Source organism: Apostichopus japonicus, chromosome 1 (assembly GCF_037975245.1).
Source record: "Apostichopus japonicus isolate 1M-3 chromosome 1, ASM3797524v1, whole genome shotgun sequence".
In the NCBI taxonomy this organism is placed as follows: Eukaryota; Metazoa; Echinodermata; class Holothuroidea; order Aspidochirotida; family Stichopodidae; genus Apostichopus; species Apostichopus japonicus.
In genome coordinates, this window is record NC_092561.1 from 14,248,121 (window position 1) to 14,265,825 (window position 17,705).

General features: G+C 37.7%; 1 protein-coding gene and 1 long non-coding RNA gene across 2 annotated transcripts in view; one reads left to right on the forward strand and one right to left on the reverse strand.

Moving 5' to 3' along the window:
• The window catches only part of LOC139968498 (cGMP-inhibited 3',5'-cyclic phosphodiesterase 3A-like), a 131,961-nt gene that overhangs the window by 96,223 nt on the left and 18,033 nt on the right, over positions 1-17,705 (reverse strand). The window lies entirely within an intron of this gene.
• On the forward strand, positions 11,196-14,689 carry LOC139968524 (uncharacterized). The gene is made up of 2 exons (XR_011793494.1): positions 11,196-11,726; positions 13,465-14,689. It is a non-coding gene; the product is annotated as an uncharacterized lncRNA (long non-coding RNA).

Below are 17,705 nucleotides of genomic sequence, written 5' to 3' on the forward strand. Positions count from 1 at the left end.
CTGCTTCAAAAGTAACGTTGTCAGAAATAATTCGCCCTTTTTTCCTTAAAAGCTGCTCCCAGTTTACGCCCGGACCATATGATCGAATCGCATGCATGGCCGCAAATTGGCACTAAAAGGATGCTTAATTGTTTGTAATTTCCAAACGACAGATAACAATTGCTCCAGCACTTCAAATCTTGTCTACTCCATGGCAAACTTATGTCAGGCAATATTAAGTTTGTTAAAGTATCAAAGAAGAGTTCATTTTAAAACTTACTCCCTCCCTCCCAAGTCCCAAATTTGGTGATTGATCAACCAACTCCATCAAATAAGGGACAGACCGATCCTAAGGCACCATTCCGATCGAATTAAGTTGAATAAGAAAGCACACAAAAACAGACGATGTAGGCACTTGGGGAGGCAGAATGAGAAGGGCATTGACCAGAGGGGTTGGTCCCAGTTTTAAAAGGTTACCATGCAGTCATTCTAGGCACGGTAGAATCCCCAAAGTTTACTGGTTTGTAAAGAGGTTTGGAAGGAGGCGGTGCCCAGGGAGCGAGGGCGCAGTGCTAAAACGTTTCCAGTGTGTAGTTACATGTAGATCTATGGGGAAGTGCAGATGTGGAGTGGGAGACAGGTAAGAGAGGGGCGAAGTAAGTCAAGAGTGCTATGGGTGAGGAGACAGATGAGCAAAGAGCAAAGTCAATTTTGGTGATTGATCAACCAACTCAATCACCATAATGGACGGACGGATCGATCAACACATCCAGTACAGTGTATTACTCTTAAAGCAGTTATTTTATAGGAAAAACTGTAATATTGCCTATAGATAGGAAGATAATTAAATGTCACTGTGCAGAAAAGACAAACATACATGATCAACGACATGTTTATGAAGTAAAAAGATTTAATTTCCAAATTTTTTAAAATTTGAAATTGATCATGTTGCAGTATTCACCGAGATATATCTAAATCATTTTTCGAATGGAAGCAGACTTTAATGGAACCGTAAAATATTTCTTGATTCCATTATAAGGGGGAGACTCGACTTAACTTTATACTTACGATACGTGACATCGACACTCAGCTGTCGCGCCGATACTGTACGTGCGTCGACTACAAGAAACTACTGTACATCTGACAACATTTAATGAAAATTTAATGAATTTCCCTGACGAGGGATAGTATTAAACGTCTACGGCACTGCATCGCAGGGAGAGTTCATTCCTTTTGTCCACGGATCTGCACTCTTGCAATGATCATGATCAAACCAGTTCAGTAAACTCTGGCGGTCAGTGTGGCTGTCTGGGTGCTCAAATTGGAAGGGTTCAATGTTCTGCCATTCATGAATCCTAAATGATGCCATGTACTGTATGATATATGCATAAAATGCATGCGTGCTCTTGTATGACTTTAGAGTTCTCAGTGATCTTACACAAATTATGCCAAATTACTGACAATTTGAATTTCATGTACAAATTTTTGTGGCAAGTAGGTTAGGTGGGAAAGTGTATTGGTTTGAGTGAAGACAGGTCAGAAAGCGGTTTATTTATTTTTTAAGGACAAAAGGTCATGGAAGGTCAACCATCATTATGAACATATTTATGACATAAAGTTGCGTCTACAACAGAAACAAGTCAGCAAAAAAAAGCTAAAAACATTTACAGGTAAATTTGCCTAAAGTTACCTAAAAGTGGGTCAGTGAGGAGGGCTCAATGCTAAAATGTTGCAAATTCTGTAGGCAAGTTAAGGTAGATTTGAGTGCATCGATGCAGAATGGAGACGGCTATTAAACATATCTTCGTCGTCGCTTGTAAATACTCAAATACTGTAGGTAAGTCATGGGGTTACGGACATATCTATTGACAGCCCAAATTACAAGACACAACTTTTACACCATGATATCACCAAAATAGGACACAAGTTGTGAACAAGCTGTATGATAAGGAGTAAGGACGCATGCATGGTTTGCTGGGTTACATCTGCCTTTGATTTCCACTGCAGACTTTCTCTCCTCGATATGGACAATGATCTTATAACCACAAAGTTACTGTACTTGAGGATAGTGAGCATGGTTATTTCACTTCTGACCAATTAACTTAAATATTGCCTTAATTAGAGATGAAAATATTGTTAAACTAAGCATGATTCAAATGGATGATAACATCTAGGTTATAACAGGAGTGAAAGTATTCTGAATATTTGGTAGATTCATAATACAGGGGACAGAGGCCCAAAGAGGGGGTCATTGGGAGGGGGAGGGGAGGGGAGGGGAGGGGGAGGGGGAGGATATAGCGCAATCCCACTTTCAGGGTACATTGGGGTACATAGTGTACAGTGTGCAACAGTTACAGTAAGAGAGGAATCAAGAAAATAATAAAATTCCATATTCCTCTTCTATATAGATATATATTTATTTATATCTATATATTAATGGGTCCGCATATAAAGCAGGAGGCCAGCGTTCAAACCCCGGTGGAGGCTGGAAGTTTTTTCACTGTTCTGGATTTCCAACTCACTACAATTTCAATTATACGTATATATAAGTCTTTTGCCTTTGTCATTTACCTCAATTTCATTTAACAAAGTCTGTTCAAAGTATCTATTTCGAGATCCGGCTTTAGGAAATAGGAACAACTTGGTTAGCTCATCATGTTTGATCTCTAGAGTAAGGCAAATATGTCACCAAAACAGAACTTACTTTTTGCAAGTAATTTGTTCCAGACTAAACGAATTGGATCTGACAAATATGTCAGGCTCTACTTCACTTGACAAAATTTGCCCTCTGTAATTACCATGCATAAAATGCCAATTCTTTTGATTACAAAGTTTGTAAATGGTACACTGTATTAAAGCCATTATATGGTACAATTAAGAATTTCATATGTGGGATGTACCATAGCGACCAGACTGCATTTATTGCAGGAGATGCCCGCAAATAATGGGAATTGAGGCTGAACGAAATCAAAATGGCCGCATGACAGCACAGCCAAAGTGCACCAAAAACAGTCAACTCTTAGCCCAGTATTAGTGCTTACTTTTAACTTATTAAAGTATTATAGTCAACTTTGAATAACCCTTAACAACTGGCAGATACATACAGCAGGAAAGCTGGTCATATCCAGTGATGGAGGCAGTTGCAATGACCTGAACTAATAGGCCAAAGTGTAAAGTTAAGACATTTGCTTCTATATAGTGAAATATCAAATATATATACAGGTAAATTGCATTATACAATTCTAAGATTGCATGCATTGGCTAAATTTAACTAAACTTAAAATAAAAATAAAATGAAACACTTTGCAAACTGATCATCAAAAAATCCTCTCGTCCAAAAAGATTCAACATTGTTAAATAAGGTTGCCCTTCATCAAATATTGCTTGGAGCAAGCAGGACTGCCTCACCCTCTTTGTGCTTTCAATTACGGCCAATTACCGTTTTCCAGCCTTCCACCTAAAATGTAACCCACACTATTGTATTATGCCTTACAGCAAATTATGACCTCATTTTATGCAGAGCTGAGACTCTATCACCCCCTGGCCATCCAATTCGGTTCCAAATGCTTTACTCTTCCCACTCAGACTCACACACAACAGGAGAAAAATAAGGCACTTAAAGCAGCATTTTGCGTTGGGTCGCTTTTTTTCCACCTTTTTAACATGTGCATCGATTTTTTTTACATCAATCATAAAACAGCAAACTAAGATACAATCCAAGTTTCACCCTGCCAAGAGCGTTAATTAGCGAGTAATTAACGATTTATATCGATAACGAGTAAAAGTGTCCTCGACAAAGTTTTCATATCTCCAAATCCACTAGTTTGAATTCCACCAATCAGTGAATAGTATGTTTATTCATGAGCATTTTGCGTTTGGTCGCCGTTTTCTACTTTTTTGACATGTCCATCAAGTTTTTTACATACATCAAATCATAAAACAGCAAATTAAGATATTAGCCAAGTTTTTCCCTGCCAAAAACGTTAATTGGGGAGTATTCCACATACAAAATTAAATCGCATTCAGTTCCCAAACCCACTAGTTTGAATTCAACCAAACAGAGATGCAGGTTTAGTTATGAGTCGTTGCTAAAAATAGATTCAAGACTGCGTTGGGAGTTGTTATGCAACTCCCTGGTACAACTGCCATATAGACTGTACACAAATCAAGCGTGGTGTTATATTACGTATCTGTCAATGACGTTCGTAGTGTTTAAATATTCATATTATGGGCGAGGTTTATTGGGTTCCCAACGGAAAATATCTTGGAGAACAACAAAGTTGAAAACAATTTTTTCGACTTTTATGCCACCATTTGAAGTAAAATATAAATAGATAAGCTAGTTATGTATGTCGTTATGGCATAGTGGAGTCAGTGAGGTTGAGAAATATCATAGTCGAGGACGCAAAATGCTGCTTTAACTTTACCTGGCACCTTAGACTTCACATCATGACCTCAGGACTCTGGGTTTGACACTGCTGTCAAGGGCATAAAACTCTCCAACAATATATTATCTCTGTATATGTACACAAGAAACTAAAACAGGTAAAATTTATCCCAAGAGATCCTCTCAAAATATTCAATTTTGTTGAGTGACACTTCTTGAAAACAACAGAATCAGCCAGGGTATGATTCCTCAGATCAATCCAACAGACTATACTAGGGTCAGCAAAACAGCCAGAACTCAATCCATCTCAAATATGCTAAGTACCTATATTAGTTTTAAAAAAAAACAACCTTGAAAATTTGTCTGGTTTGGATATTTATAAAATTTTGACCATGTACTTGAATAACTTTTTGCCAATCAACAAATTTATTTACTTCAACTCGCCCCAAACCGTGTGCAGCCATCTGAACAAGTTAACTTTCTGTTGACGTTTTGTTTTGTTTGTGTCTCTACAAAATGCAGACAGTCATGAAACGTGATACCTTGTTATCTTTAGCTGGACTTGACATGTCCATCGCTGTATTGTTTGTACACTGTGCTGTGGGTATTGACCGCAGCTGTATGTACTGACTGTATACTAGTGTCTAATTACTGATGGTAGCAAGCTGTGTGTGTATTTTCTGGGATTGATGGTGGTGTCTAACACTTCTGTTACACCTCATTTTTTCGAAACTAGGTCAGATTACCGGCATTAGACGTTTCTTTTTGCGCGAGTCTTCACACCCTTTAACAACCTACACAAACTGAAGGCCTTTTCTGCAAAGTTCTTAACAAGATCTACACCTAGGCTAAAGTCAAAGTTACAAGTGCTGGTGTTTTCCTGAATTACAACACAAATCAGTTACTGTACAGGCAATGTGAGAGCAGCCCAATAATAATTGCTGATGATAAGCACTTTATATAATATACAGGGATTATGTTTTAAGTACAGAAATCACGCAGATTCTCTAGCTGAGGATTGTGACCAGACTAACCATGTCTTAATATCTACTGTACTGGCAGAAAAATGCCAGTGCCTATCTTTTTGTTCTACTGGCAAACGGTGAAATCCACGAGCATTTAGCCAGTAAATAGCCCCAAACTTCGAGGCCTGACACTCGTCAAAAGTTAGCACTACGCCCTCAACTTACACACCTAAAGTTCAGGTCAATTGTGCCCACTTCCTCTTCCTTCTAAATCTACCATTCTGAAGACCTCTCTCCACTCTTCTAGTGAGGGTGTGTAATAACCTACATGCATGCAGCAGCTATTCCAAGAAAGACGTTATCAGGTTGAGTTCATTCCTGATGTTATCTTCAGTAATAATCATCGGTATAAAATAAATGTGCAAACATTGCTGGAAATTGATATTATGCAGTGTCAGAGTGAAGTACTGTAGGCTAGGTAGATCCATGTGGGTATACATTGTACATTGTAATGAAGTAAATATATACACTGATAGCTAGGCATGGCAGAACAAGAGTGCTAAGGTTGTGGGGAGACAGGTAGACGAGGAGCGAAGTAAATGGGCGATTCCATGGTAACTCGCATTACACTTTTTGCTGTTTTTTTATAATCCAAGTGCTGTGGCTCGAATATGGGTTAGTTTAACTCCTCAATTTTCTGTGGTGTTATACCCAACATTCATAGCTACAGTATGAAATTATCAAGAATTATAAATGTGTTCGCCTTAATGTATGGTGCGCTTCCAAATATCGGTAACTCGCATTACGGAAAAAGGACACCTGAAAAATTGACACCGGTACAAAATGGCACTGTGCTCAAACAAAGAATGATTTCTTCATTTGCATACATGTACAAGGTATCTACCCTACTGATGTTTATATATCAGCAGTAGAAAATATGAAACAACTTCAGATGTGGTATGGAGGGGGGAAAAGTCTGGTAACTCGCATTACGGTAACTCGCATTACACTTTTTCCAGTCATCGATTTTGCTCTTTATTAATCAAATTCTTTGAAAGAGATATGCTCCAAAGCCATGTTTGAAACTCTTGGAAACTCTTAGAAACTGTAAAACTCTTTCCAAAACTTTTAACAACATTTTAACAACAATTTGCAAAACATCCTGACAATTATATCAATAATAATCGAAGTTGATTGAACCAGAAAATTAACTGAAGAATTGTTGACAAACAAGATTGCAATGTACACTGTTGAATTATCAATCCATATTTCCAATCAAGCTAATCCAAAATTGTTGACTTACAAGATTGCAATGTACACTCTTGAATTATCAATCCAAATTTCCAATGAAGCTAATCCAAGCAAACTGGTAGCTCTCCTCTTCCATTTAAATTTCTCAAAACATCTCCTGAAAGTCAAACAGGTTCACAACTTATATAGTGAATTACTGTACAAGAAAAGTTTCTTTGGCATGTTAATAAGTGATTGGTCCTTTGGAAATTTGTATTTAGGGTTCTTAGGAAAAGCATGAAACTAATAAAACAATCCTTGTTCCTAATTCTATCAGTATAATAACATTATCAACAATAACACAATAGATGTTTCATCATGCGGTATGAGGGCATGGTGGTAGCTATATATATGGCCATTCTAGATAACCTTGAATGGATGGTGTTTTGTATCAAATTAGAATTTTGATGCAATCTTGACCACTATTAGCAATCAAAGGTGTTCCCAACTTCTTTATCATCTGGCTTCGTCGATAGAAAGTTTTGTCATCCCTGGGGTTCGGCCATTTCCAGTTATCAATTCCTGTGAAATCCGGTGGCCTGCCTTATTTTGTGTAATTTGGGGATTTGAAGTGCTTTGGAGTAAAGGTTGATTTTCACTTTGTAGTGATAAGACACTCATAGTGGGGAAAGGGGTTTGCACATCATGATATTTGGGGAACACACATTTGAATTGGTAAACCACCCCAATCTATTCCAACTGACCAAGCCTTCGCAATCCTGTTCTATCCCACCCCCCCCAGCAGCCCCAATCATCCCCTATGCAAACTCCCCGTCCGTCCCATCCCCTCTGCCCACCCCACTAATTCTGAGGTGCCCACACCCTTGGCAGCATCAGCTTTCACATCAAGACTAATTTCCATCAAGATGTTAGGCACATTATAATGGCCATGATTTACAATATTTGCCCATGCATCCTTGAACATATAGATTACTATGTGATAGGCTACAGACTAATATAGCCTAAGCTCTCACAATTTGTCCTAAATATTGTACTAAGCAATTAATATCCCATGAAAATGCTATCTTTAAATTGGAGAAAGAATAGGCTAACTTTACTCATTTGATGATGTCACAGTTAAATGCAACTTGGAAGGTCCATGATTCCACAAAGGTCAGGTGATAAAATCATCAATGTCTGTTGAAACTGTCTTAAGGGTCACATGTGATGTAATGGAGGTTGCAGTGCATTCTGGGTACAGAAAGTAACTACTGTGCACACCTTATATAAGTATTTAGTGCACTGTATTGTTTCGTTGATCAGTAGTACTGCAAGTTAGATTGGAAGAATATATCGTAACTCGCATTACAGCGGTAACTCACATTACTGGTAACTCGCATTACAGTTTTCAATGGCTATTTATATCTATATACTAGGTACATTTCTAATTCTTTCAACTATTTTTATACTCATTACTTTGACTAGAAGCATAATATGAAATGGCAGGAAATTATCTGCTCCAGTGAAAAAAAAAAGTTAAAAACTTGGTCTTTCGGTAACTCGCATTACGCTCTCAAATCAGCTATGTGTCTTTACAGCCATATATGCCTACAAACCAAAACTGTTTGGAGGAATTGTGATTAATATTTTAATATATCATTAATGGCACTACCAATACATATATAACAAATTTATTTAGGGTGCTTTCAAATATGGAAATCTGAGACTTTGAAATATCCGTACTATTTCCTCAAATATTCCCTCAAAAATCAACATTAGTCAGGTATTCACATTTTTTGGTAGAAGAACGTGATATAGTTGGAAAAAAAAGTACATAACCCAGACCCTAAATGTGTTTAAAGTATATTAGAAGCCAAAAATGGCTGCAGAAATGATTTTGAAAATTTGGGGTCATGTCCCTGTTTTCACGGAATCGCCCAAATACATACACAGACAGTTGTTTGAATATAATGTGAATTTATTGAGAGCTGTTGGGAGGGGGGAGGGGGGGAGGGGGGTGTTTTCTTTAATTCTGAAATGATTCCATTCTGCTATAGGCTTAAATGCAAAGTACAGTGGACCAAAGTGTGTTACTTGAAACACTTTAAATACGGTATGACAATTGACAGGAGGCAATTAATTTAGTACCCCATCACGATTGTCTACGGTTAATTGCCCATGCAGGCCATTCATTTGTTGTTCTATACATTTTGAAGCAAAGGATGCATCCACTAATATTATGGACCAGTCGACTTACAGTACAGTACTGTAAGTCTGGAACCAATTACATTTGGGGACTCAGAGGACCTTACAGAACCTGTCACAAGCTCACAGAACGGCCTGCCATGCACTGGTGACACACATGCTGTCCACAATTAAACCAATACATGTACAGTGCTGTTAGGTCCCTGCACAGTAGGTACTACAGATGGCTTTGGTCACCCAAAACCAGTTGCCTAAATAATTTATTCACTGGTGGTATTGCTGATCTTTGCCAGGACAGTAATGTGGAATGATTTACAAAGCCTTTGTGATCAATACAGCAGAATATGTATTAGGATGGAAGATGGACGCATGGTGGAGGGATTTGGCATGTAAACAAACTAACAAACAACACTGCAACTGTGCAACAATAGTGAAGTAAATTTTAGACTATTTTAGAGTTACCCCAAACCTTACTCCCTTCCCTTGACATTGTTACCATATACAGCTAAAGATAGGGAAAAGGAGAAGTCGAGAGGAAACCAACAACAACGCTACACGTATAGACCAAGTAAACACAGAAGCAAATGGGGCCTGTGAGACGGGCGAAGGCATAGACCAAGTAACCACAGAAGGATACGAAGCCTGTGAGATGGGCAAAGGCCAAATCTCTGTAGATCGGTGATAGAGAATGTAAGAGCCTGAGAGAGCTGTGAAGGTCTGTTAGGCCCGAAAATGGGCTTAGGCTAATCTCTCCAGAGGAGAGCTAAAAGAGGGGCGACACAAAGTCCACGTAAACCAACCTGAAAAACCAGAGGAACGCCCGGGTTAAGGCCTTATTCTCCGACTGAGAAGCCTAAATGGGGCGGCTTAACAAAGCCCCCACAAATCCTGCGTAACCCTACTAAGGTAAAGTGGGAACGTGGGGAATGGCAGACCTAACCACGAACGGTAATACAAGTATGACACGCAATAGAAGTCCTGCCTACACTGTAGCTAAGGTACAACACGTAATCCTAACACAGTGCACCGCACAATCGGTAAACGCGTAGAACCGCAATTCACTAACTGGGCGTAATCACAATAAAATATGAGAGGCAGAATACTGCCAAAATCAAGAGGATACTTAGCAGTGACTTGAGGAATCTTGGTGTAAACTTCGTTTTGAACCTTTGTCAGTCGCAAGCAGCAGGATTTGTGCAAGAAAACGTCAGATAAGGGGTATATGAAAATGGAGTCGAAAAAACACGCGTTTCCCTTCGGATGGTAAATTTGGAATGAAGAGAGAGTGCGCGATGATCTGTGGGAGAGGTCACCGGGGGCGCAGTGCTAAAATTATAACAGTGGTGTCCTGGTAGACTAGGAGAGTGCTTTAGTGTGGTAGGAGACAGGTAAGAGAGGAGTGAAGTAAATTCCATGCTAAAATCATCTAGAGACCAGTGTCACCCATAATTGTGACTGGTATCACACTTCAAGCTTTTATAGCTTAGTCATGCAAAAGGCCTACTTCATTAAGGATGGAATTTCTTTATCTAGCCAGTATTGCATTCCTATTCTTATCAATGTCTATATACTTCCATAGTAACAGACAAGAACCAATTTCTTTTCATTTTCATCCTTGGATTCCTACTCTAAAATTGAAAGTGAGAATAAAAAAAAAACACAAAACTCTCTCTCCAAAGAAAGCCGGTGGAAAAAACAAAGTTTAGCTGACTAAAAATAACATTCATAGACTTTCGAGAATTGAAACAGATCGAGGAGGGCTTTAAAGTCCCAATTATAAGGATTCTCTCGTTAAGTCCTTTCTCAATTCAATAAACTAAATTGAACCACTACACACTTCTCTGTGTTTTATTACTATACGTAGCTGCATCGGGAAGAGAGCTGGGATAGAATTTAAACAAGTTGACAGTTATCAGCCAATTCTGCAAATGTCAATTTCACGCCCATCCTACCAATACCTAAACGTACCATGATTGTACCCTTTAGAGAGCTACAATTCTCTTTATCAGAGATAAAAAGTATAATTCAGAGACAACCACTTGCATCTAGCTATTCTTCTTAAAAGCTGTATCATGTGTTTCACTGTTAACTTTACAAGACTTTGCTCAACTACTGTATTCACAGACAATTAGATACCAACCCGTCCATCTAACTTTAGATTAAAGGATTGGTTCAGGTGTTTGACATGTCTATTTTGTATGAAAGAGCACAAAAAGACAAAAAGAACAGTGAAGAAACTACCATGAGAGCATGCTCTGTTAAGGAGATGACACTTTGAAGAAACGATTGGTGTAGAAAGACTTACTGTGAGGGTGTGACGTCACATCCTCACTTCCTTAACATTTGTGAAAATATTTCTTTAAAAATTATTTAAATTTTTTAACACATTTGAAATTAATATAATCAAAAATTCTTCAATATATGTTTAATCTCAAATACTTCCTTTGACAAATATGAGATCTCCTGACATATCTTTTGGTTGAAAGTCATGAAATCTCACAAAATATTTAGAGAAAAAAAACAAAGACTTTTCAGGAATGTGAGGATGTGACATCACAGTAGTCAGATTTCAGCAGTTTCTACACAATCTGATAAAACTTTACACTTGAATATCTCTTTAACCGAAAAAGATATTTGAACAGTTTTTTCACCATTGTGTTTCCAGTTGGAAGTCTGACCTCAATATATGACCGTTACTAGCAAATTTTCGAGCACAGCTACTTGACCCGGAAGTAATTGTTTCGCGCAAATCCGGTTCTACGGACTTCGGTTCGCTACTTCCATGTATGGATGTAATCGGTAAAATTCGCAAACATCCCAATGTCATTCGGGTTTACGAGTATCGTAGCTCGATAAAGGATACTTTAGAGACTCAAATACGATCATTTCCGGAAAGAAACGAAGATTTTACCTATAGAACAGTGCATTTTCTTATCGACGACCAACGCAAAAACATAAAGGTAAGTCAAATCGAGTCGACGTCTATCGTTATGTGACTTTCGCGTCTTAGACAACTTTTAACCGTAAAAATAGCATTTTTGTAATATATAAGCTTGAATCTTACTCATATTTTTCAGAAAAGTTGTAACTCCCCCGAAAAGTGTGATTTTTTGGTCAACGAAAATGGTGCTCCTATGTGGTTTTGGTTGCCCCTAATACATGTATCCTAACGTACATAATACACATATACACGAAAGCACCGTATCCTATAACGTGCAGCCTAGCGCTATATGTCGACTATGATGTAGCTAGTGCTAGATTTGCAACGTCTCGTATTTTTCGTAATCTTTCTATTCGGCATAGATTCCCTTCATTTTTTTGGCGTTAATATGGAAAAATCAGGGAGTTGATAAGTCACGGTACTACTTATGGCTACTAAATAGTTAAAATTTAAAAATTCGAGGGCATAGCGGACAGTAATATTACTAGTACAAGCCTAGGCTAGCCTATAGGCTTAGTACTTTTGTATTTACTAAAGTAATATACTACGACAAGTTTTACTACAGGTAGGCCCTAGCCTAGTTTTAGTAATACTAGAATACCTGCATAGTTTAGTCCAATTTTAATAACGGACTAAGGCTTATAACCTTTAGTTCTTAGCCTACGCCTTCTTGTCCTTGTGTAATAATTCTAAGGGGCCTGTTCTTGAAAAGATTTGGACTGCATAAGATACAATTTAGTATTATTATTATTATACAAAAATTATAAGTAGTACTAGTAGACTGCCTTTGTACTATGTATAAGTTAAGATCATGGCTTATTATGAGTTTTATTAAAGCTGGACTGGGTGAAAATTTCCTCCATCCTGGGATCGGGATCCATTTCAATGTCACTTTGTTACAAGTGTTCAAGACCGTTATTAGATCCATGACTTAAGTCTAGGCCCAATTCCCTATGCTTAATATGTAGTTAGGTAGAGCAAGATACGTAACACAGAAATAAAACTAGCTTGCTTTATACTGCTTACACTTTATACTTATTGCTATTACAGTTAGACCTACTGCTGGTACTTGAGAACAATTGCACCTCATAGAGCCATGTAGTTGTACATAGCTACTTATAATTCCAGGTGACTTAAACAATATCAGGGATCATTTTGTGACAACATGTTTTGCTGTTAACGAGAGTTTACGATCTTTTTATTGTTAAGTTGTTTTCTATGATAGGTACAGTAGTAGAAGTACTTAGTTAGTCATTCACGTACAGTCTTCCCTATGTGTGTGTGTGTGTCACACACAGATTTCTCTAAGGTGCTTTCCCATGTATATATGACCAAAAAAAAGTTATTCCCAAAAAGAAGAAAAGTTTCATTCACTATTAAATTTGTTTTGTTATGTATAATGACTAACATTGCAAAATGCAGTTCCACTGGTATTAAGTATTAGCCCAGAGAGCTTCCAGAGTTTATTACATCCCCATGTTTATTATCCTCATATCTGAAGTCTTCATATAAGAGTTTATTTATAGAAATCTGTTAATAAATGTAGTCTCACATTCTATTTAATACTATATATCTTTAAGTTCCTAGCTCTGTTATATGTACCCGTAGTAAGAAGGAATGCAGCCTGTGGATCAGTTAAGTGCCTGTTGTTACAACTCTGCTCCAAACTATTGTTTGTTTAATCAGGTTGTATTATTAGTGTGCTACCTTTAAGCAATTTTGTTTTCTATAAATATGTAATTTACATTTTTCCTCAGTTTCTGTTATACTCTTATAGAAAGAACAAGTTGTGTGCAGCAACAGGCTGTAATATACTCAGCAGTCTCATGCCTATTCTCTAGCTAACTCGAACAGGTTATTGGCCCAGACACATACACTGGAAGTTAACTGTGTAGAATAGATTGTTGTTTGGAATTTATGTGCTGATTTTGGAACCATTTCTTGGGAAATGTCGGTACTTAAATTGGTTAATTTAGTCGTGACAACTGACCAATATGGCTGGAACAACAGAAGATATGACGTGGAAAATTAACAAAATGGATGGCTCGAACTGGCTGACATGGAATTTCCAGATGAGACATTTGTTTCTTGCAAAAGACCTGTGGGCTATGAGGATGGCTCAGGAAAGTTGGGGGTTACTGTATGTGAGAAGTAGAAGAGTGCAAACTTGAAAAAGACACAACTGGCATTTTTCACCATTGTGCTTGCAATAGCATCTAGTCAGCTGGAATTAATTACAACAAGTGACAAACCAAGTGATGCTTAGGATGCCTTGCGTACTCTGTTCGAAAAGGATTCTCTAACCAACAAAATTCAGCTCAAGAAAAAGTACCTCAGAACTGAAATGGCAGAGGGCAAGTCAGTTGGAAATAATTTGAATTATATGAAAGGAATTATGGATCGTTGGGCTGCTATTGGTGCTCCTATTTCTGAAGAAGACCAGGTTGTTAAAGTTATATGTCAAGTTTGGACTTATTTATTTACTTTCTAGTTTCTACTCTTACCTTTTACTTTTATATATTTGTCTTTTAATTTTAATCTTATGCTATATCTTATGCTATATGTCACAGGTATATCTCACCATTTCAAAGTTACAAAACTATCCATCCTGCCACCTGAACTGTTGTTGCTATGTCATGCCTTCACTATGCCACCTTGAAATACCCCTTCCAGTCATAATGCACTTGACATTGTGTGTGATTTTTTTTCAGACAATATTATTGTATGAAGTCTTCACAGTATGAAGTGTGTTTCATTTCAAGAAGTATTCAAATTTTGTTAAGCTATTCCTTCCATTTGAACAAAGTATTTCACTTTGAAGTGATCGAAGTAATTTATATTTCATGCCCATATTTTCACAGGACATTAAAACATGTTCTTTCATGGAGAGTGTCACACCAAATGTTTTTGTTTTCTTTTTTCTGTTGCTTAAAGTGCCTTATTGTTACAGTTATAAAATCAATAAAAGACCAGGCAACTCTATTTCCACTGTTGACTAATGTTCTACTATGCATGTGCAAAAGAAAAAGAAAACAGCCCTACTCAAAATATTTGGTTAGAGTATCCATAGAACGTAATGTATCCAAACACGTCCTGTGTACTGAAAGTCCGCTTTTAATTAAAGTCCCCATATGTGGCAAAACCACCTCATCCCTCCAAAATACCCTAACTCTTCCCAAAGCTGGTGAACATCACACCCATCCCAAAGCTGGGAAACTCAAAACCCTTCCCCAAATCTGCTAAGCACCACATTCCCTCCCCCAAAACCCCTAAAAACACCACACCCCTCCCCTAAACAACACACCCCTACCCAAGCCACAGTACTTAACTCCAATATTGACAAGTGGTTATGTAGTGTGATACATGAACCAAGCAAGGATTGGTATTGACTGGAAAACTGTTAACTGATATTTATTGATGAATATAAGCAACAGATGAGTACCCAGCTTTGCAGAATCTCACTGAGTAAGGGCTACTGTGGAATTATGGTAAGTGGGTAAGTATAAATCATTTGGTATTGTAGGTATAAATCATTCGGAATTGTTGGAAGTTCCTTAGAAAACAACTAGAAATAAGGTTTGGCCTAGGCCATGTTACCTTTGTATATTCGACATGTGGTATGACCCCTTCAGTTTGACAACAGACTCAGGAAAATTTGTGTTACCTTAATAGTTACCACCATTAATTTAGCTAGAAAGGAAACACCATCTCCCTTGCCCCCTCCCCATTTTGTCTCTCTTACCCCTCCCATACGCAGCTCTCAGTAATTTCACATTTTACCTAATCATATATTAGAATTTGGGACAAAATTTCTTCCAAACCTTCGCACAACTTAAATTACGCCACAAAACCTAACATTCCTAATAGACCGTACACTAAAGGAATGGGTTCCACTACATTGAAAACGATTTGAGTGAAGTCTTGTCGGTAGTAGCCCATAGCATGCAAATGGCTTGGCGAAAGTCTACCTAATTTCAAAATGGCGGCGACAGCAACAAAATCGCCGAGTCGAGGTAATCGTTTTGTGACTGGCCGTCTTAGACAACCATTTCACCTAATCTTTACAGCATCATGTAGGAGAGTACAAGATCCACAAATGGGAGAACTTTTTTGCTGTAACTCTCTTTCGTTGGTTCGTTTTGACCTATTTTGTGTCAGTTAGGAATACATGTGTGAGGACGAAGTTGGATTGCAATCGTTGTTTCATAGGTTTTCGTTGATTTTTTCTCGGGTATCTTTGCCCTACCATACATTGGAATTACTTTTAATCCATTCTGTGAGGTTCCGGTAAGTTGTAAACTATCAATGTCTGTAAATTCTGTGAGTGAAACGTAGGACCGACTTTACGTAAAATGCGGGCAAATTCAAATTTAATGATATGCGTGATCGTTGATCATTCTTCGAGGTCACGGGGTCAGACTCCCAACTGTTTCTTTGATTGTCCTCTTTCATATAACATAAACATGTATGACAACTGAACCAATCCTTTAAGAGATCTTTAAGATGAGTATAACCATTCCACTGTTTCTAATCAGCAAACCTTATTATTTCCAAACCAGGCACTGAGTTTACGCTTAATTTCATCGCTCTTGGTATGATTTTGGTGAACTTAATGGAAGTTAATGATTCTGTCACATCTTCTCTTTGAATAGCAGGCCTCGACAATTATTTTTAAAGTACTCGCCATTTGGCGACTGTGACTAAATATCTACTCCCCGAAGAGGCAAAATTTATTCTCAATTATTGTCGCTGTTCAAGTCTTCATACTTGTAGTGTAGTACAAAATATACAACATCAATACTTTCTGTAAACTTAGGTTCTAAGGCAAATACATGGTGCTAAGTACTTGCACATAGATCAATAATATTACTTTGCAGTATGAAGTTTAAACTTTTTCCACCAATATGTGTAAGTGATGAACAAAGTAAAACATGTTGCAGAATCAATAAACTATATATGCAACTAGGCCTACTGTATTTTGTCTCCCACAATTCCTAAGAACATCTACTATATTGTCTCAAACAAATAAATGTAAAAACATCTGCAAACATACACTACTGTACAAAGGTACTGTAGCTTGGCTTCTGTAACATTAGAGCTCCTCTAGTAGGCATATATATATCACATGAAGTTATATTCCACTGTATACAAAATACATGAACTATAACAGAAGAATATTTAAGACAATCCCAGCAGAAAGTTGCTTGTCAAATCCTTAATTTAGAGCCAATAAATTCTGGTAAGAATGGGACTTCAAAAGGTCATAAAACACAATATACCTCCATTTTCAACAGTTCCTAAAGTGTTCATAATATTTTGGAAATTTACAGTAACTTTTGGACCATCATAGTCATCAGCATTTGATTCTGAAAAACAAACCTAAACAGGATTCAAATGTACTGAATTAATACGATGAGGAAATATGGAACATTTAGAATTTTCTTGAAGAGAAAACTTGAAGAGAAAAAGCTCAAATACTGTACGAGAGAAGGCAATATGAAACAAAAATATATGAGAGAAAAACGAATTACCGCATATTGCGTGTGTGTGACAAAAGGCGGGCAAACTAGCGTAACTAAGGTAAACAATTCGCGGAACTGCTACCCCCGCTAGTGCTTACACAGAAAAAAAACACGGAGCGCGAAACGCTCCCTAAAGCCCCAAAAACCCTCCCAATTGCAAGAAAAGGATACTCATTGGGCTGCAAGAACCTCTTTTAAAGTCTCCCTAAACCAGTAGATGGTAAAATCTCCAATCCTAAGTAAACGTAAACGGACAAATTCCGATGGGAAAAATCCACTCGAAAAATAATGATCCAGACACTTTGGATGGTGGAATGAGAAGGAAGGGCGGTGACCGGTGGAGCCGGTCATAAAGGGCGCACAGTGTATAAAGGATACCAGGACATTCTAGGCATGGTAGAATAAGGGTGCTAAGGTTGTGGGGAGACAGGTAAGCAAGGAGCGAAGTAAATATTTGCAATTCACATTCAACCACC